Source organism: Trichechus manatus, unplaced genomic scaffold, assembly GCF_000243295.1.
Source record: "Trichechus manatus latirostris isolate Lorelei unplaced genomic scaffold, TriManLat1.0 scaffold00026, whole genome shotgun sequence".
NCBI classification, from domain to species: domain Eukaryota; kingdom Metazoa; phylum Chordata; class Mammalia; order Sirenia; family Trichechidae; genus Trichechus; species Trichechus manatus.
Window position 1 is genome coordinate 3,596,540 of NW_004443962.1, and position 22,398 is coordinate 3,618,937.

General features: G+C 44.7%; 1 pseudogene; it reads right to left on the reverse strand.

The window, feature by feature from the left end:
- Positions 1-9,102: 9,102 nt before the first annotated feature.
- LOC101340440 (T-complex protein 1 subunit beta pseudogene) lies at positions 9,103-12,654 on the reverse strand (annotated as a pseudogene).
- Positions 12,655-22,398: the final 9,744 nt, after the last annotated feature.

The following is a 22,398-nucleotide window of genomic DNA, read 5'->3' on the forward strand; positions in this document are numbered from 1 at the left end:
TTTCCATGTTCTCCAATCTTCCTGCAACTTGGGTTTTTCTCCCTGGAGCCTGAGAAAGGAGAAGCCATATATTGCTCAACCTGCCCCATCAGTCACCCTCCTTACACCTCTCCACCCTTAGTTCAAGTGATATTGTTTCTTTCACTCAATCACTTTCCTTTTCTCTCTCAACATACAGATAAAGGAACCTAAGGAGATAGTAAATACATAGGCAGGTAGATGGTCCCAGTGGCCTCCTGTACCGTATCCATGCTCTGGCAGCATTTTCTCTCTCAGTTCTTGAGCTTTAAGAAGCTCACTGCCAGAGTGGTCAAATTCACTTTGTTCGTTTTTTAGAATACCTCTAATTGTCTTTCCTTTTGTCTTGGGGAAATTTTAGGCTACATTTTCTGCGGCTGTCCACATTCCAATACGATTAATGGTGGAACAACCAATTTTATGGATGAATGTGTCCAGAAAATGGATTCTAAAGGTCTTCTTTTGTCTGGGGAACCTTGAATATTTGATATTTAAGATGTATGACCCTGGGCAAGTCCCTCCCTTTGCGAGCTTCATTTCCTCCTCTGTCAAGGAGGGTCTGGCCTAGATGATCTTGGAGGGCTCAATAGCTCCTTGAGATCCTGCAGTTCTCCGATTCTATGCCTGAAAAGAAATGTATTTGGAGGAAAAAACTTTTTTTTTTTTTTTTTAATTTGAAAATGAAACACACCTGTTGTTGAAATTAGAACAATACAAAGGTATGCAAAGCCTGAAATGCCAGCGTTCCCTCCCTTCCCCACTGATGCCCCTGGAGAAGGTATTTTGGGGCAGTATTTGCTGAGAGCAATCAGAACATGTTTTTTGATGATGCTGACCCCAAGGACCTGCAGTTCACTGGCATAAGGCAGGGCTGTACTGAAAAGGAACTGTGTGTGTTCTTGTGGTTTCTCTTTCCCCCGGAGGAAAAGCACAGACTTTTTAGCGCTGTCTAAGAGCTGCAGAGCTCTGATGACTGTGACCCCACCTATGTCTGTGCCAAGAAATAAAAAACAGAATCCTGGCCTGAGCCCAAGCCTTGGATTTGCGGGGAACCAGGCTTCAGGAGGGTCAGTGACCAGGGAGTGACTGTTCCTCAGCAACCATGGGCTGGATCCTGACTGTGGTACACTGGACCTCGGACTGGGCATCCAGGTCCAGAGATTAGACCCTTGGGTTCTCACAGGACAATGGTAACTGATCCCAGTACTTTAGTATTCCCACAAACATAAACATTACCTTCTTAGATGTGTCTAAAGTCTTATTGGTTAGGGTTGGACTCAGTAGCAGACATCTGAGATAATAATTGTAGGAGAACAACATCAAGATGCATGTTTATTGTTTGCCATTCCAGGAAAACATCCCATTAGGGAGAGAGGAATCTAAGGGCCCTGACTACTGGAATTCTCAGCCACATGCTTAACCCCTGAGATTACATCCCATGCCTGCCTCAAATGGGTCAGATCAGAGAGAGGAAGAGTAAATAGAACCTAGTCTGGCCCCAGGAGAGAAATCTGGACAAGGCCTTGCTGACGCGGGTGTGAGGTGCCGCTCAATGCTGAGGAAAGGGTAGGGTAGGGAGAGGCATGCAAGAGAGGGGAACAAATTGGGCTGTTCACGAGACAGAGGGGCAGAAGGCTGGGCCTCAGGGCCCTCTGGAGGGTCAAATAGAGAACCTGATTGAGTGAAAGTTGGCTGAATCTGGCCGTCAGTGGAGAACAAGTCAAGCCACACAACCAATCCTGTGCCTCAGTCCTTGAGGGGTCTAGAGAAGCTCATTGGAGACTAAAGAAGCCACACACACACAAAAAAAAAACAAAACGAAAAACCAAACCCATTGCTGTTGAGTCGATTCCAACTCTTAGCAACCCTTTAGGACAGAGTAGAACTGCCCCCATAGGGTTTTCAAGGCTGTAATCTTCATGGAAGTAGACTGCTGCATCTTTTTCCCATGGAGTGGCTGGTGGGTTCGAACTGCCGACCTTTTGGTTAGAAAGGGATAAAAAAAGCACAAGACATTTAGATACTGTGCCATAATACTGCTAACTAACTCATTCATCCATTCATTCAACAAATGTTTATTGTGCCTTCTCTATGTGCCAGCAGGCACTGTGCTAGCCCCTGCGGATATAATGGTGAGTAAGATAGACGTCGTTCTTGCTCTTATGAAGGCTTCAGTCTAGTAGGGGAGGAGGACATTGAATTAACTTCAAGGTGAACAGCCAGGCAGAGGGGTGGGATTAGAAGTGGTGTGTGGTGGTGGTTGTGGGGTGCTGAGGTCTGGGCAGGGACAGAGAGTTATCTGCATTGCAGGCAAGAAGGCTGGCTGAAGGAATAGACACCTGCAAGGAAGTCAACACTATGTGGTGGGGTGGGGAAGGTTGTCGGAGTACTCCCAGAGAGGGATGAAGAGACTAGGGTGGCAGCTGTAGCTTGGAGGAGTAGCTAGATGCACACAGCCAGAGTTGGTGTTGGATTGGACCTGTGAGGAATGGAGAGGCAGGAGTCATGGATGACCCCTGGGTTTAGCTTAAATGAATGGATGTTGGAACAGGAGGTGAGATTAGGGTAGAGGACAGGGGAGCAGAAGAAGGGAGATGCTTCTACACAGTGTAGTCAGCTCCAGGCCAAACCATCATATAGATCTTGATTTCTAAATTGAGGCTCATTGGGATGAAAGCGCCTCCTCTCTGTAAAGCTGCTAGGAGGAGGGCTAGCGATCTCTCTGATTTTCTTGAGGATTAATTCAGTCTCAACGCTTTCTTCTCATCAATGAGTTGAGATAACCAGAAGTAGGAATTTGGAAGAGGAGACTAGAAGGGCACTTCCTTAAAGGAAGGTGGGATGAGGCTGATGGGAGGCTGGGGTCTCAGGAGTGACAGGGAGTGGGTCAGTGCAAAGAATTTTAAAAATCCTATGGGAAAATCCACCTTTAAAATGATCTTCCTGGGGTGTAGGTAATGGGTATTCTAATAAGTGCTTGTTTTCTACATCTGTAAAATGGTGGTAGTAATGGGGTCGCCATGAGTTGGAATAGACTCAATGGCAACTAACAACAGTAAATGTTCTCTCACAGGACTGTGGTGAGAATTCAATTAAATGAGGCATGTTATAGCCCCAAGCACAGCCCCTGACTTACAGGTGAAAAAAAAGTAAAATAAAATAAAACAGTTGTTAACAAGTCCATTTTGACTCCTGGCAACCTCGTGTGTGGCTGTGTAGGTCTGCTCCATAGAGTTTTCATGGCTGTGATCTTTCAGAAGCAGGCCACCAGGCCTTTCTTCTGAGGTACCACTGGGTGGGTTTGAACCACCAACCTTTCAGTTAATAGCCCAGCACTTAACTGTTTGTGCCACCCAGGGAGGTACTAGGTAAATGTCAGCTTCCATCCTTCATCCTCAGCCTTAACCAGCCCCCATTTAATGGAGGGTGTTGAGTTGGCCCAGCTTACCATGAGGATCAAATGAGACAAGTATGGGAAAGGCCTTGATAACCTTCACAGTATTATGTAAACAGAAGGTGTAATTATCATCAAGATGATGGTGATTAATGACAATAATTATAATGAAGTGTGGCCTGAGGGGTCAGTAGGCTTGTAAATAGCAGGGATAACTGAGAGTCCCTTTAGCAACTGTGTTCCCCAAGCAGCAAAAATGGGTTGGAAGCAGGGTAGCCGGCTAGAAAGAGCTTGGGATGTAGTCAGAAGGACTTGGCATTGAAGCTTGACTCTGCCGCCATGAACTGTGTGGCCTCCTGAAATTATGTAACCTCTCTGGGTCCTGTTTCTTCATCTGAACAATGTGGCTAATGCCACCCAGATCACAGGGTTGTCACCAGCACCCAAACCAACATGTAGAGCACCTGGTACACACAGGCTGAATAGCAGTGTCGACTCCTTCCCTCCATTGCTGTGCAACCTTAGGAGAATTACTTAACCTCTCAGTGCCTCAGCTTCCTATAAAATGTGGATAATAATAGTACCTACTTTCTAGGGTTTGCCTAATTAAATCACATGATGTCTGAAAGCGTGTAGACAATGCCTGACAGAACCAAACCAAAAACCCATTGCCACTGAGTCAATTCCAAATCATAGCAACCCTATAGGACAGAGTAGAGCTACCCCACAGGGTTTCCAAGGAGCAGCTGGTGGATTTGAACTGCCAGGCTCTTAACCACTGCACCACCAGGGCTCCATGTCTGACATGGTCAGTGTTAATTATTGTCTTCGTAGGTGCTCTAGGGTGCTGGCTCTCCTCTTCCTCTCCCTGCCTGCCCTCACTCCAGGACTCTTCTGAAGCTTACCTATGGCACTTACCTGAGGGAAGGAGGCTGCTTTAGTGCTAGAGAGCACTGGATTCCGATAGTTTTTGTGCCATCCCACAGAACGTGCGAGGAGCAACCCAGGAGTTGTTTGGGAGGCCTGGGTGGGCTCAGGATCTTTTGGGAACCTTGATAGGGCCTGAGATACTTACAGCACTCTAAACCATGTCCCTCTCCTGTAGGCAGCAGGGATGGCTCCTTTCTTCCATCTTCTTCTTTGTAAAATCCTCTGGATTCAAACTGAGGGTCTGGGAGAAACAGGAGCATCCTCGGCTCCCTATGGGCCCAGAACACAGCCCAGGGCCCAGGAAGGCTTGCCTCCCTCTACACGACTTAGCGTTAGCCTAAAAATCAGTGACTGCAACTCCCTCACTGCTAGAGAACGGGAAAGCAGGCCCAGAGAGGGGCAGTCACTTGCCCCAGGCTGTTGAGCATCACCAACCCTACACCCTGGAAGGAACAGAAAGGTACTTCTAGAAGAATTCATTTTATCCAGTTCCTTCACTTTGCTGATGAAGCACAAAAGACTCAGAGTAGTGAAATGATGTGCCCCAGGAAACAGAGACTCAGCTGTTCCCTTGGTGGTTTCCTCCCTTGTCTGGACCTTGGACCCTGGGAAAGGAGGAGCCAGCTGAGGCCAGGAAGGATGCAGGAGGGGACAGGGGTCAGGAAGGCTCCATAGGAAGCTCCTCCCATAGTCCAGGTAAGATGTGGTGGGAGCCTGGACTCAGGCAGTTGCAGAGTGGGTGGGTGAAGAGTAAATATTGTAGTCTCAGATAATTTAGAGAGAGAGAGATGATAGGTGTGGTGACGGGTTAGATGTGTGAGTTGGAGGAAGGTTCCTGTCTAGCTGCTGGGTGGATGGGTGTTATTAACCAGGGCCAGGAATGTGGAGGAGGAGGGAGCTTGAGAGGGATGGCTAATGAGCTTTGGACATGTTAGGGGAGGTACTCGGGGGATGTCTGGAGGAGGCTGTTCAGTAGGCAATGTAGATGTGTGGGCCTGAAGCTCAGATTCCAGGAGTGGACGTGAGATCTGGGATTCCACCAGCATGTGGAAGCTGACCCCATGGGAGGGAGAGCTCACAGCCAGGTAACTGCAGGCTCAGAGCTGATTCCCAGGCCAGTGCCCTTCCCAGTAAATCACATTCCTAAAGGGGGATAGCAAAGGATCACGAACACCTCTCTGAAGAGGGTTTCCTTCCCAAGCTGTCACAATCGTTACCAGCATCCCATTTGTCCATATATATGACTCTATCCCTCCCTGGTCAGAGAAGCTAATGCCCACCTTTCTCAAGAACGGCAAGCCTGTTTGATGCTTTCTGGTCTTGGCCAAGAGTTTGCTAGGAGTTGCTGAGAGAGCTCAGATGAAGCATGTACAGATGTGGCCACCTCAGTTTCCCTGCCACCCAAGATGCTCCAGGCCAGGCAGGGCGTCCGCTGATTTCTTTGACGCCTTTGCACCCCAAACAGGCCCAGAGCCACAGAGAGGGACAGAGTGAGCCACTGAGAGGCTAAGTGGCTTTCTCTGGTGCCCTGAGTGCAACGTTAAGAACGTTGTCACTAATTTGTTACAGTGAGTTCTCTCCTGCTGCTTGGTAATTTATGTTAAATCCCAAATGAGTATGTGTTCTGGCTCCTGGCAGCTTCAAAGAATAGACGTCAAGAAAAAATGAAAGCATTTCTGGGATTTCTTAGATCAAGTAGCTTAACCTTTTTTTTTTTTTTTTTAGTTTTTAAATAACTCACTCCAGATTTAGCAGAACTTCCATTCAGAAGGACTCTGGCATATCAGCATGAGTTGACAACTCTTCTTCTGAATAATACATTATTTATTCAGTGCCAACAATGAACCCGGCAGGTGACAAGCTAAACTAAACTTGCTGGCACACACACACAGGGCCCAGGAACAACGGAGGGATGGCAGCCTGGTCTCAGGTTGGCCCCTCCAAGGAAGAAGAATAAGAATGTTGGTGGTGAGTGTCCTCTCTGTTCTGAATACGGAGAGGAATTTTTGTGCACTCTCAGCGTGCCAGGCACTGTGCTAGGAGCTTTCTATACATGGTGACACTTAGTCTCCACCACAACCATCTGAAGTGTGCATCATTACCTCCACTTTGCAGATAAGCAAATGGGGACTTGAGGGTGGTAGTAAATTAGCTAGAAGCTTGAACTCAATTCTCCAATTTAAAATCCAGAGCTCCTTTCAATAGTGCATTGGAAGACTTGATGTGGTAACTAGTCTCCAAGATGGCCTCAATGAACTACACCTTTTAGTATTCACACTCTCCAGAGTCACCTTCGCCCCACAGTGAATCTGGACTGCCCCTGTGTTACAAATTGAATGTGGTAGAAGCAGTGCTGTGTGACTTCTGAAGCTAGGTCTTAAGAAGCCTTAGACAGCTTCTGCCTTGGTCTCTTAGAACTCTCACTCTGGCAGAAGCTAGCTGCCATGTAAGAAGTCTGATTGGTCTGAGACCGCCATGCTGTGAGGAAGCCCAGGCTAGTTACATGAAGAAGCCACACGCAGAGAGATGCTCAGCCAACCCCTAATTGTTCAAGCCCTCCCAGCTAAGACAGCAAATATGTGAGTGAAGAAGCCATTTCGGATGCTCCCACCCTGTCAGGTCTTCAGATGACTCTGGCTTCAGCGGCCATCTGACTGCAACTGGTAAGAACTCCCAGCTGAGCCCAGTCAACTCTCAGAACCATGGGTGATGATAATAAATTGTTGTTTTAAACAACTAAGTTTTGAAGTATTTGTTTCACAGGGTTAACTGAACCAATTGGGTTTCAGAACTATTTAATTTATAATAGTCATTATGACCAGTTTTTATAGAGCATTTATTATGTATCAGATACCATATTAAGCATTCTACTTTTATCATCTCAATTAATCTTCATAAGAACCCTATAAGACAGAGCCCATTATTATTCATTATACCTGCTTAACAGATGAGAAAGGTTCAGAGAGATTAAGTAACAAGCCCAAGGTCACACAGCTAATAAGTGGAAAGGCCAGAGTTCGAACCCCAACAATCCAACTCTAGACCCCATGCTCTTACACGTTCTCTGTTGTATGTCTGGATGCAGGTGACTCAGGGGACTGACCCCCGATAGATGGACTCAGATTGGAGGGGACTTGCCCTGGGAAGTCTTACTTTGCCCAGAGAGCTTGTTCTGGGTGCTTCGGGGCAGCTCTCTCGGCTCATGCTAAGAATATTCCGGGGACCAGCAACCAGGGCTTTGTGGATTCATCCTCACAGAAAAACAATGGTTCTGACCTTTTGTAAAAAAATGTTTTCAAGAGAAGTCAGTGCTACCAGCAGGGTCTAGACTGATGGCATCAGATGCTGAGAAGTGGAGCCTCCACCTGTGTCACTTCACTTAACACCTTGGGTCAGATCAGCCAGAAACAGCAGGGCTCAGAAATGTCATGTCCATTGCCTCTTCAGAACACATCCTCCCCCGGCCCCCTACTTTTCTCTCCACCTTGAGTGCTTTTCTAGTCTGTGGGACATTGGGGCTTCTTTAGATTCCCTGTCCTCAGAGCAGAAGAAGCAGGAAAAGGGGTATTAACTCACATGGAATTGGGAGGCATAGATTCGGGCACGAAATAAAGGGTGGGGGTAGAGGCCCATGCCTCTGAGTGAAAACACAGGAACCAACCTGGACTGGATTCTCTAGGCTGGGCCCTGTGGAGGCACCAGGCCAGACTGACACAGTCCCATGCTCCGCTACATCATGCCCCTTCATGGGCTGGTTGGAGATAGGACGCTGGGCAGGATTTGCCATAGCAGCTCTTGTTCTGGGTGTAAGTATTGAAAAGCCCTGATCTCCAGCCTTTGCCTCGTTCTCTTCTCTCTCTTTCCTCCAACTGTGCTTCTCCTTGGAATCTGCCTTCTGCCTACCTAGCCCTGTCCCTACAGCTCAGGGTACACCGTGATAGCAGGCAAGAGGGGTGAGGGGTGTGCCTTAGGAAACAGCATTGGAACATGTTGGGAGGCACAAGAATTTGAAGAGGAGACTTGCTAGGATTGTCTCTGCCCACAGGGAGAAGGATTAGCCTGGTGGGCAGAGTCCCCCACCTTTCAGCCTTCTGAGAGCTTTCTGTCTTCGCTCCTAGATCCTTCATTCCTGTCTGGATTCCACCCTCTGCACTGGACACTCTCTGCCTGCATAGCTGTCATCATGGTGGGAAAGCCTGTCATTTAACATCAGTCCTTTAAGTGCCACTTCTCCCATTTTTTCCCATATCCATATACCACTAGTGGCACAGTGGTTATGCGTTCTGCTGCTAACCAAAAGTTCGGCGGTTCGAACCCACCAGCTGCTCCACAGGAGAAAGATGTGGCAATCTGCTTCTATAAAGATTACAGCCTTGGAAACCCTATGGGGCAGTTCTACTCTGTCCTACAGGGTCACTATAAGTTGGAATCGACTCGATGGCAACGGGTTTTGTTTTGTTTTTATACCACATGTACTATTATTATTATTTACTTATTACTTTATTTTTTTAATTATTCAAATTTTTATTTTAATGCACAGTATAAGAAATAAACCTTTAAATCAACTAAATTTTATAGAAAATGAAATGCAAATAAATTAGACCTATGTTAAAATAAAAAGTCAGTTAAATGTCCAAACTTAAGGATATAACAGCCAGAGATAAACTTCAATTCCACAGCCTTCTTTAAGAGGTTGAACTCTTTCAAACGCAACTTCACTATGAACTGGTCCAGAACGCAACAGCATATGGGAATGCTTTTTAACAGGGATGGTGATCAGGGAGGGACACATTTCATTGGTGCTGCTTTGATAACGTCCACACATAAAATCACCTCTGCTACTTCAGCTGCACTCAGAAGAACCTGTCACTTCACTTGGAATCTTTCTTTTATACCTCGTATTGCCATACCTCCAATGATCCCTTCCTTCATATCCAATCCAGCCATTATATTGCCTTCACTGTGGGCAGCTCAGAGCTGTGCCACCAGAGCTGCACTGTCACAGCCTGCATTGTCAGCTATGATGGTTGGCAACATTCTCAGTACTTTAGCATAAGACTCCATTGCAACAGATTCTGTTGGCAAGCTGTGTAACACCATGAGCCATCTGAACTCAGAACAGCCTTGTCTTAGACATCTAGGGCTGCTATAACAGAAATACCACAAGTGTATGGCTTTAACAGAGAAATTTATTCTCTCACAGTCTGGGAGGCTAGAAGTCCAAATTCAGAGCATCAGCTCTAAAGGAAGACTTTCTGTCTCTGTTAGTTCTGGAGGAAGGTCCTTGTCATCAATCTTTCCTCAGTCTAGGAGCTTCTCCGTGCAGGAACCTCAGGTCCAAAGGACATACTCTGCTCCTGGCTCTGCTTTCTAGGTGGTATGACATCCCCATGTCTTTCTGTTCCTTTCTCTTTTTTATATCTCAAAAGAGATTGGCTCAAGACACAATCCAATCTTGTAGATTGAGTCCTACTTCAGTAACATGACTGCCACTAATCCCATCTCATCAACATCATAGAGACAGGATTTACAACATATAGGAAAATCACATCAGATGACAAAATGGTAGACAATCACACAATGCTGGGAATCATGACCTAGCCAAATTGACACATATATTTTTTGGGGATGTAATTCAATCAATGACATTCCACCCTTTAGCCCCCAAAAATTCATGTCCTTGCCACATGTAAAACCCATTCACCCCATCATATCATAGCAAAAGTCTTAAATCAACTCCAAGTCCAAAATCCAAAAATTCTTCCTCATCTGTGAAATCTAGAATACAAGTTATCTGCTTCCAAAGTACAATGTTGGAACAGACACAAGCTAGACATTTCCATTACAAATGGAAGAAACTGGAGGGAAATAAGGGATAACAGGCACCAAGCAAGTCAGCAGAACACATTACATTAGCTCTCAAGGCTTTGAAAATAATCCTTTGTTCTCTGAGACCATTTAGACAATGGTCTGCCCTCCAGACTCTAGGTATTGGCCATACTCTCTGTATTCTGAGCGGAGGCCCCTTGGCCCTGGGCTTCAGCTCCACCTTCTAGGCCCACTGGAACAGCAACTCTGCTCCCTTGGCTTTAAGCGCAGCATTCTCCTAGTCCTTATGAGTGGCACCTCCACTCTTAGAAACTCCAGAGGCCATGACGCCACCCTTTGAGACCCCAGAGGTCGTGGCCATACCCTTTGAGACTGAGGCAGCTTGGCTACCTCTGTTCCTTGTCTCTTCAGCTTCTGCTTCCTGGTTTCTTGGCCTCTCAGCCCTTTGGGTTTCACCACCCACATCTGCCCTGCTGGGGCAAGCATTCCAAAGCTCTGTAATTCCACTGATAAGTAAGTGCTGGAGGTACCCCACTCCATCAGTAAACTTCAGCCAGAAGGCACTCAGCTCTCTTGATCTGTGGGTCAGCAAGCCTAGCTCCATTGATAAGTGCCCGGAGGCACCCCACTCTGTCAGGAATCCTAGTGCCGAAGGCACTCAGGTGTCTCACTCTGTGGGCCGGCTCCAGCACTGGCTCACCCTGGTCTCCTGGTTCTGCTGCTGCAGGTTCTCTGCTGCTGCCATTTCTCCGCCACTGCCGGTTCTCTCCTCACTTCCTTCTGAGTCCTCACAAGAGTTGTCTGATGTCCATAATTCAGCCAACAGTCTCTTCAATGCAACTGCTTCCACATTTTAGGTATCTGTTACGGTAGCACCCTACTCCGGGTACCAAATTCTGTCTTAGTTATCTAGTGCTGCTATAACAGAAATAACACAAGTAGATGGCTTTAACACAAAAAATTTATTCTTTCACAGTCTGGGAGGTTAGAAGTCCAAATTCAGAATGCCAGCTCTAAGGCAAGCTTTCTCTCTCTGTTGGTTCTGGAGAAAGGTCTTTGTCATCAATCTTCCCTTGGTCTAGGAGTTTCTCCGTGCAGGAACCTCAGGTCCAAAGGACATGCTCTACTCCCAGCACTGCTTTCTTGGTGGTGTGAGGTCCCCATGTCTTTCTGTTCACTTCTCTCTTTTATATCTCAAAAGAGATTGGCTCAAGACACAATCTAATCTTATAGATTGAGTCTTGCCTCATTAACATGACATCATAGAGGTAGGCTCTACAACTTATAGGAAAATCTCATCAGATGTCAAAACCATGGACAATCACACAGTACTGGGAATCATGACCTAGCCAAATTGATACACATATTTTTGGGGGACACAATTCAATCCATGAGAAGACTCCTCCATAAATTTTTCTAGAATCCACAGTTTGGGTGAGAACACAAAGAGCAGCATGCAGAGGTGTTTCTGCTTCATCTAAGATTTGTTGCGTGGCACCATGCAGAACAATGGTGCAAACCTGATCAAGGGCTATCCTGGAAAGGGGAGTAAGTTTGTCTTTTCCAATCATGACTTCCTCAATAAGTTTGCAACTGCAAGCTTCACCAAGTCTGGGTGATCAAAAGTAGAAGCAGTTTCACCACCTGTGACAAGTGTTAGGTGTTCCAAAATCTGCATGCTCAATAGCCATGACACCAGCAGCACCAAAGAGATATTCAGGGTATTTATAAATTAACTGCCTCTTAATAAAACAATTGATTCCATACTTAAGAATACATTCAACTTCCCCCTTCATTTTCTCCTTTTTCTGCATGTTCTATCTCTGCAAACTTTCCTGTAGAATCAACTCTTACCCTGGAACCAAATATCTTTTCTCTGTTGGTATCCATTCCAGTATTTGCAATAAGAATTTTAGCATTTTCAATTCCTGTTGGTTGATTTCCTCCAATTTTTTAATTCAACAGAAAGCCTTCATCTAAATAGGAATCTGCCAGACTTCTTCCTAGCATGAATTGCCTCCAGATTACCAGGGCCTGTCAGCCTTGGAGCAGCTTCTACAGCTAACTTAGTAAAGTGATCTTTGTGATGAGTAAGCTGTTTTGAGAATAATGTTGTTCCTACAAAGTTCATTAAATCTTGATGGAATTTAATTTCATCAGAACCACGATCAACTGCAAAATTCAACAGAGCCTCTCTTGCTGACTTTGTGGCTTCTCTCCAACCTGCAATGATGGTCTGCGGATGAATCTTTTTTTGCAATTAAAGTTTCTGATTCCCTTAATAATTCTGCTGCTAAAACAGTAACAGAAGTAATACCATCACCAACTTCATCATCTTGAACCCTTGACATATCAACTAAAACTTTAGCTGCTGAGTTGTCAACACCGGTGTTTTTTAGAATAGTTGCACCATCATTGGTTACCATAAGGGAAGCACCTCATCTGCTGCTTAAAAGAATCTTATCCATGCCCTTGGGTCCCAAAGGGCTCTTTACCAAGTCTCCAACAGCAATGACACCAGTAAAGAAAGACAGATAAACTGTCTCTGCTTTCTCTTCATCAGCTCCAGCTTTCAGGATGTTAATAGAAGCAAGAGAAAAGGACGCAAGTAGATATCCAAGAGAAAAGTAACTTTCAGCATAGTTTACTTTTTCAAAAAAATGAAGCTCTCCAACATCAGTGTAGTCATTTATTTAAGGGAAAGGGAGAGACATATAAGTTGTGAGGAAAGCAACTTTTAAGATCTATGTAGGCACCAGGAATAAAAATCATACACTGAAGACACTGATTGTTAAGTATGGCAAGACTAAAGACAGGGATTTCAGGCCACTTGTGGGAGGGCTGCCAGGTAGGTGAGGGAAAATGGCGGCCTCCATCTTTGAGCCTCCAGCGTGCCTTATTATTAATTTTAAATTGGTTCTTTATACTTACATTCAGTGATTTTAAAAGTGAAACTATATAATGGAAAACCAGAATCATTTACTATAAATAGAAGACTACTATGCCAATGAATACAGCAAAAAACAAAAGTGTCATTAAATTTTAGCTAAATGTTTTTGCCTGTCCAGACTCTGGACCTGAGACTTGCACTGTGTTTATTAAAAGGAGCATTGCTGTCTGTTAAAGACATACTAGATCAATGGAGACTTTCTCCTCATTGTAAACTAAAGAAGTCAAAGGGAATTGAAAAAGGCAAAATCTTCTTGTTATGTGATTTAGCGGTATTCAGTGTGATGTCTGAATCTACTAAAATCATTTCTCCTCCCATATGTGGTCTGTATTTCATGCTTTGATTATCATGGCCTTGCCATGGCTTGTCTTTAAAGATATGTTTTACTGCCTCCAAAAGTCTTTTCTTAGTACTCCTGCCTATATCTTTCCCCTTCCTTCTCTGAATATTTATAGTAAAATGTACCATTTATTATGATACATATTGTCATTTAATTGTTCTGAGGTTTCATGTTCTACCTTGGCAGGAGTCTCAAGCTCCTAGGATGCAGCAACTGTAAACTCTTTTTTTTTGGTGTGTCTGCAGGAAGGTGTCTTAAATTGTCTAGTGCTGCTATAACAGAAATACCACAAGTGGATGGCTTTAACAAACAGAAATTTATTCTCTCACAGTCTAGGAGCCTAGAAGTCAGAATTCAGGGCACCAGCTCCAAGGAAAGGCTTTCTTTCTCTGTTGGTTCTAGGGGAAGGTCCTTGTCATCTATCTTCCCCTGGTCTAGGAGCTTCTCAGCACAGAGGCCCCAAGTCGAAAGGACACGCTGTGCTCCTGGCACTTCTTTCTTGGTAGCATGAGGTCCCTCTCCTCTCTGCTTGATTCTCTCTTTTATATCTCAAAAGAGATTGACTCAAGATACAGTCTAAACCTGTAGATTGAGTCCTGCCTCATTAACATAACTTCCGCTAAGCCTGCCTCACATACATCATAGAGGTTAGGATTTATAACACATAGGATAATCACAGCAGATCACAAAATGGTGAACAACCCCACAATTCTAGGAATAGTGGCTGTTATGGGCTGAATTGTGTCCCCCCAAAATTGTGTCAGCTTAGCTAGGCCATGATTCCCAGTATTGTGTGATTGTCCACCATTTTGTCATCTGATGTTATTTTCCTGTGTGTTGTAAATTCTACCTGTATGACGTTAATGAGGCAGGATTGGAGGCAGTTATGTAAATGAGGCAGGACTCAATCTACAAGAAAGCAGTGCTCGGAGAGAAGCACGTCCTTTGGACCTGGGGTTCTTGTACTGAGAAGCTCCTAGACCAGGGGAAGATTGATGACAAAGATATTCCCCCAAAATCAACACAGACAGGAAAACTTTCCCTAGAGCTGGCACCCTGAATTTGGATGCCTAGCCTCCTAAACTGTGAGAGAATAAATTTCTCTTTGTTAAAGCCATCCACCTATGGTATTTCTGTTATAGCAGCACTAGATGACTAGGACAATGGCCTAGCCAAGTTGATACACATTTTTGAGCGATATGATTCAATCCATAACAGAAGGGAAAGTGGTGGGGGTTTCATACAGAATCTTTCAAGCTGCTGAGCACAAAGGTGATGCTTGATTTTCCCTGCTGAGTTAAATTTCATTCCTTGTTCGTGCCAATTACAATTGTGTTACCCTTAAGTTGGTTTCATACCATCATATCAAATAATATCTATAAAATAATAAAAATTTCCCCAGCTCAGCACATTTATTTCATGCGGTGTGCAATACAACAAAATTCTGGCATCACAAAAAGAATTTGCAAAATCACCTACATTTTGTGTAAAGGCTGTGTTGTCTAGAGTTAGAGCTATATAAACGAAAGAGGAAAAGCATTTGAGATTTATTAACTCACTAAATTTATTCCTTACTTTCTTACTTATCCATTCAATAAACCTTGACAGAGCACGTACCACGTGCCAAATACCAATAAACTTTAGGGGACTAAAGGTGAAGAATAAGATGTGCTTCTGATTTGGAGAAGCCCATAATTTAGAAAAGTGAGATGACATGGAAACCAATAATTACAATTCCACACAAATGAAAGAATACCAGTATGTGCAAAGTGCTATGGGAACCAGGAGAGAGATTTTGATCTTGACTAGGAGAGCTGGAAAAGCTAACACAAAAGAGATCACCTTTCAATTAAGGTTTGAAAATGAGCCAGACTTGTCAGAGGAGGGGCATGCCAGGTAAAGCAAGAGCAGGAGCAAAGGCCATGGAGGCTTGAATATGGGTGTTTTGGAAGTGGTCAGTGAGAAGAAGTAGATATAGCACAGAGTATCAAGGGAGAGGGACAGGCGATAGGCTGGAAAGAAAGGTAGAGGCCCAAGTGGGAAGGGTTTTATATGCCTAACAATCAGGAGTTGTTGGTCTTTAAATAAGAAAGTATAGCAGAGATGGCTAGTAACCTACCCCAATATTTAGTCTCCCCTTCCTTCTTAATTAAAGAACATTGCTATTTAGCTGAGCCTATTAATTTCCAGAAGAAAAGACTAAAATTCTCAGCTTCCCGTGTAGCTAGAAGTAGCCCTATGAGTAAGTTTTGGCCAATGAGATATAAGTAGAAGTATTGCATGGAATTTCCAGAAAGTCTGCTTAAATTAAAGGGAGATAAGTTGCCTAGGAGAGATTCTTTTTGCCCTTCTGCATTTCCTCTTCTTTTGGTTTGCAACTTGGGCACGGTGGCTGGAGTGCCAGCAGCCCTTTTGGACTCCAAAGTCACATTGAGGATGGGAAGCCAGAATTAACTATGGCAGAGAAGGAACCACCAACACGTAATGCTATTTTCTTTCTTTCTTTTTTTTTTTTAATGTGAGAAGTAAATACATTTTTATTGCTGTTTGTGTTTTTATGCTCTCAGCCAATCCTAAACTTAACTAATTAAACTTCTTCGATTTAAAGACCATGTCTGATAATTCCAACATGTGAATCTCCTCTGGGTCTATTCCTGTCTATTTTCTTTCTCTTAGATTTCAGTCATTTGATCTTGCCTCCTGATGTACCTGGTAATTTTTTATTGAAAGCCAGGCAAGTATAGAGCTACACTGTCCAATGCAATGACTACTAGTCACGGTAGCTATCTGAATTAAAATGAAGACTAAATAAAATGAAAAATTCAGTTTCTCAGTAACACTAGCCACTTTTTAGTCACAATGTGGCTAGTGACCACTGTACTGGTCAGTGCAAATTATACAACATTTTCATCACTGCAGAAAGTGGCAGTGTTGTTGGTGTAGGGATTATTTGAGGCTCTGCATGTCGTTATCTTCCTTCAGAGAGGAAGCTCATTTCTGACTGGCAGTTAGGCTAAGGGCCACGTTGATTTGATAGGTCCTGCACTCCAATTTTTGTTCTCTAGCCTAGTGAAACTGTTGAATGCTCTGTTCAGCTTCGCAAACTCTAGACTGCTGCTTACGAAGGGTAAACGCTTTCAGAGGAGCCCAATGCCAGGCTCACTTCTTTGTACTTGCCCATCACCAGGATCTTGGCCCTTCACATCTTTGCTGCCTTGGTAGCTCTCCAATGACTTTACATGGCTGTGTTTAATAATATATTTGATCGAGATTTCTAGTTATTATTGGCAGGAAGTTTGGTGTGATACAAGCTAGTCTACCATAGCCGGAAGCAGAAGTCACTTTTCTGTTTTAGCCATATAGCCCTGGGGACAGTGCAGAGAAAGTCTGGTAGGATATTCTAGACAAGAGGCAATGAGGGCTTGAACTAAGGCCAGGCACGAAGGGAGGGACAGATTTAATAAATCTTGAAAATGTAGGAAAGTAGAATTATCAGGGGGCAATAGTGGCTCGGTGGTGGTTCAGTGGCAGGATTCTTGCTTTCCATGAGGGAGACCTGGGTTCGATTCTCAACCAATGTGCCTCATGTACAGCCACCACTTGTCTGTTGGTGGAGGCTTGCATGTTGTTATGATGCTGAGCAGGTTTCAGGGGAGCTTCCAGACTAAGACAGACTAGAAAGAAAGGCCTGGAGATCTACTTCCAAAAAATCAGCCATTGAAAACCTTACGGATGACAATTATCCACTCCTGTTGTGCATGGGGTCACCATGAGTAGGGGTGGACTTCATGGCAGCTAACAACAACAACAGAGTTAGCAGGAACCAGTCTCTGATCGGATGCAAGTGCGAGGAAGAGGAGGAGGTAAAGTAAGAACTCAAGAATGAGTTTTAGGTCATGACCCTCAGAAGTCTTGGGCAACAAGGTGAGTGTACCATTTTCATAGTGATCTAAAGAAGCAGCACCTGGGGAGAATTCTTTCTGGTGGCTTTGGTGGTGGCCACAGCAAGTGTGCAGTGTACTGTGCCCTGTGCTGGTGACATTGGTGACGCCAGCTGTTACATCTGGTGTGCATCAGCAGTGGCAGCAGTACCTTCTCCAGGCTAGTTCTATCGCATGATTTGGTGTAGTTTTGGCTACTGCCTAACTTATTTTTTTTCCCTAGTCCTTTTCTGTTTGCTTTTCCAGCCTTCTGAGCAATTCTGATATCCTTTGAATAAACTCTTTTTCTGTTTCTAGAGTCCATTTCTATTGCTCGCAATCCAGAACTCTGCTGAATAAAGACATGAACATTCGTAATATCCAATGTATATATTACAGAGGATTTTCTCCTTGTGGATTGAATTTCTTAGTATAACTCTGGTAAGCACACTTGTCCTGCTTTTCAGATATTCTCAGAAGTGACAGGAAAAAACCAGAATGTAGCCATGGGGAGGGGATGGTGGAGCAGAATGGCTATTTCAAGCAGTGGTAGTATAATAAATATCTGTGGTATAGTTGAAGCCATGGGAATGGTTGGTATTTCCAAGATATTGTGTAACCTGAAAAAGAAAGACAGCTTATGAATTTTTTTAAGTCAGACTCAGGGCATCACCACATCAATGTGGCCCTTGAACCCCAGCAGACCGCGGGGGAGCCAGGGAAGATGCCTGATACCTGGGCTTATGCTGTTCAGAGGAGGTATGTGGCCAGCTCATGGGGGATCCTGCTGGCTAAGCTAAGGCATTTGGACTTTACTCTGGGGACACTGAGGAGTCACTTAAGGGCTTTCAGTAGATTGAGTGACCTGATTTGTATTTTGGAAAGATGACTCCAAATGAAAATAGATGGGAGGGGAAGAGACTATAGCTTGTGAGAGTAGTTAGGATGAACTACTGTAGTCCACCTGAGAGATGGTGCAGATTTGCACAGTATCATGTGGCAGGGATGTAGATGAGGGAAGAGAGCTGGCAGACATTTTGGAGGCAGAATTGACTGGTTGAGGGTGAGGTCTAGGGTTACCTATAGATCCTCTTCTCTAAGGTTTGTACAGGAAGAACCACAGGATTTAGTGGAAAGATGATGAATTCTGTTTGGACATGGTGGTTTGAAGAGCCTGTGAGACATTCAAGGCAGGTGGAGGGACCAAGAATCTAAGGATCAGTGTTCCACCTATTGGGCAGTAAACACTTTGAAGGTCCCCTTTTCATCTTTACATATCTCTGGTGCCTAGTCCAGGGCCTGGCACATAGGAATTTAATAAGTAGTGTTACATGTATACCTGAAAAAGAATACACATAAGAACAAGAAAGAACGTTGGTATGTGATCAACAGCAGACCTGAGCCCCAGTCTTTGTCCCCTACCCCCTTGCTCCCTGAATCACCTTTGGCAGGTCATTGATTCTTTCGTCAGCATCCTCTTCTATAAAATGGCAGTGGAGCCCGTGGTTAAAGGTCATCCTACCCTGTTGTTCTGTGATCTATGAACTGACCTCATTCTATTTATTTGTGCAGTATGCAACTAAAGAGAGTCCAAAGACTTAAAGTTCTAATCAGAACTCAAAGTATTGAAGATCCTAAGAGCTTGCCAAAATAAATAGCTGCAGAAGTCAGGGAAAGCTTCAGAGAAGAGGTGTTTGGAGTAGCATAGGGGAGGGGGAGGTGTTCCAGGTCCAGGAACCAAAGGTACAGAGGGGTATATATATATATATACATATATATATATACATATATATACACCAAACCCTAGTGGCAGAATGTTAAGAGAGAGCTGGGCCGTTAACCAAAAGGCTGGAATTCAAATCCACCAGCTGTTCCTTGGAAACACTATAGGGAGTTCTACTCAGTCCTACAGGGTCGCTGTGAGTTGGAATCAACTTGATGGCAGTGGGTATGGTTTTTGGTTATGATATATATTAAGGTGCAGCAAGGAACTGATTTTGGCGGAGCCAAACCCCCCCTCCCCCCAAAAAAAAAGAAAAAACTATTGCCATTGAGTTGATTCCAACTCATAACGACCCTATAGGACAGAGTAGAGCTGCTCATAGGATTTTCAAAGAGCAGCTGGTGGTTTTGAACTGCCGAACTTTTGGTTAGCAGCCGAGTTTTAAACCACCGCGCCACCAGGGCTCCAAGGCAGTCTCTATTTCCTCTTCTTCATGCTTTGGAATCACTTGTGTTTTGCACAGCCTTTTAGAGGGTTGAAGAGAGAAGAATCTTTAGTCCCCTATCTTGCAGTGGGGGTGCTGAGGATAAAGGGGCTGCCCAGGGCCTGGTGGAAGGCTAACATCAGAGAGTGTGGACAATCAGCCAGGTCTCCTGACCTTAAATCTGGGATTGTTTTGTCCCCAGGTTTATTTGTGATCTTTGAGGGATTGGCACATTTGTCTTCCATGCTTCAGGTGCTTTATGCAGGGTTCTGTACCCAGAAGGTATTTGGTAAATGTTCAGTAGGGAACGAACAAGCCAAAGATCTTCACGGGGTCTGTTGAGTGTGCTGAGCAATTTCAGCCATTAGCGGAGGTTTGGGTAATTTTCCAAAGCTTTGGAGACCTGGCAAGGCTCATGGTGAACTTACAGGAGTAAATTGCTTGTCTCTGTGAAACAAATTAACTCTCTCAGGGCACCAAGTGGTTAGAGAGAGAAGTGATTCACTAAATGGCCCCTTCCTGCTGCGGAAGAACAAATGCGCTGCACACCAGCATGGAAATTACTTCTCACAGGAATGTTTTTGAAAAGAATCATTTGATCAGGCCTGTTGGAATCGGGACTGAAGCCACAGCCACTCACTGCAGGGGCGTATCTACGAAAATAGCGACTATGGCAATTAGTTTTAAATTGCTGAATGATCTCGCACAGCTGGCAATCGACACTGCGATGGTTAATAGAAACTGCTCACTGGTGCCCTACCCCCACCCCCCAATAGGTGCCCAGGGCATTTGCCATACCTGCTGTACCTTAGATACGCCTCTGCAAGGTGGGCGCTGGAGAGAGGTGGCTGAGACTCCCCGAATCAGCTTCTTCCTGGGACAAGGGCACCTTTTTATTTTTAAGATAGGGCCCGGTACCAAAAAACCAAAACCAAAACAAAACCCTGCGATTGAATCGATTCCAGCTCATAGCGACTTTAGAGGACAGAGTAGAACAGCTTATAGAGTTTCCAAGGCTGTAAATCTTTACTGAAGCAGACTGCCACATCTTTCTCCCACTGAGCTCTGCTGGGCTGGAACCACTGATCTTTCCCTTAGCAGCCAAGCGCTTTAACCATGGCATCACCAGGGCGCCTTTTAGGGCAAGGTAGGGAGAGATGATTTATCTTTTCCCACCCAGTCTTTCTTGAGGCTGAGAAACCCAGAGAAGGGGTGGGGCTTCTAGAGCCCTTCAGGAGTGGATCTGGATTTTAAAATCCCTGGTTTCCAGTCCAGGATCTGCCTCCAGATGGCCTCTCAGAGCCCTGGGATATCCTCTCCCTTTTGCTAGGTTGCTGGATTAGTGATTGGAGCGACATCCCGATTTATTGGGCAAATTTGTTGTCCTAATAAATGGGGGTGGGAGTTCCAATCACTAATGGACCTTCTCACTGGAGGTGCTTCCCCTGGGTCCACAAGGCCCAGGCAGGGTACCAGGGAGCATAATGAGTCCTCCCTGCCCCTCCACAAATGAAATGTGTCTGCTCTGCTTTGTTTCTGAGCAACAAGAACTCATCTTTTGTTGAAAAGACTCAGAACTTAACATGTTTTGGGAATGAGAACACTGAAGAGAGAACCAGGAACACAAGGAAGCATAAAATGAACTGGTATGTGCCCAGCATTGGGCGGGACTCCCTAGCTTAGGTTATATGTGTGTGTGTATGTCTATATATCTATATTTATATGTATGTATGTATATGTATGTGTGTGTATATACATATATATAAAACATACATATATATAAAATAATAACTCTGCAGAGCAGGACATTAAAAATATGAATTTATAGATGAGGAACTTGAGACTAAGAAGTGTTTAAAAACTTGCCCACGGGTCACCATCTACCAAGCAAGACTTCACGTGAGGAAAGCCGAGAACCTTGGGGTTGGAACTGTCCTTGAAGTTCATCTGGTCAACTCCTTCCTATTCTCTCCATGTTTAATTTGTGTTTCCATTTTGTCTTTTGGTTGATTCTTCTTATTGACAATAATAATGCATGCTCAAACCTCTTGGGCGACATAATCACTGTCCTAGGCAAACTGACTTCTGACTATTTCAAGATTCCTGTTTATCTGCCCGGAGAAAGATGTGGTGGTCTGCTTCTGTAAAGATTACAGCCTTGGAAACCCTATGAGGCAATTCTACTCTGTCCTATAGGGTCACTATGAGTCGGAATCGACTCAACGGCAATGGGTTTGGTTTGGTTTTGGGTTTATTTGCCACCAGGAGCCTCTTCAGACTCAGAGGCCTATACGCGCACAGTTAGGTACCCCTAAGGAGAGAGAGAGCCCTTGGGTGATGCAAACGGTTAAGGGCTCAACTACTGGTTAAAAGGTTGGCGGTTTGAACCTACCCAGATGTGCCTCGGGAGACAGGCCTGTCGATGTGTTTCCAAAAGATCGCAGCCTTGAAAACCCTATGGAGCGTTTCTACTCTGTGCACATGGGGTTCCCATGAGTTAGAATCAACTCAATGGCGACTAACAACAACGAGGAAAGGGATTATATCTGCCATTTTTCTCCTAAAGTTGTTTTTGTGGGTAGGTGCTGTCGAGTCAGTTTTGACTCATTGTGACCCCTAAAGTAGGTCATAAAATGGGCTGAACTGTACCTCTTGGCATGTCCTAGCTGAGGTGCTGACCTGAGAGTCCTGTCACTGAGAGCTGATAATGGGGGCTGGTTGAGGATGTTGTGCAAGGCTGGAATGCCTGAGCTAGGGGGCCAGCTGCCACGAGGATTCTGAGTCCAAGGACCTGGGGGCCAAGGCCCCAG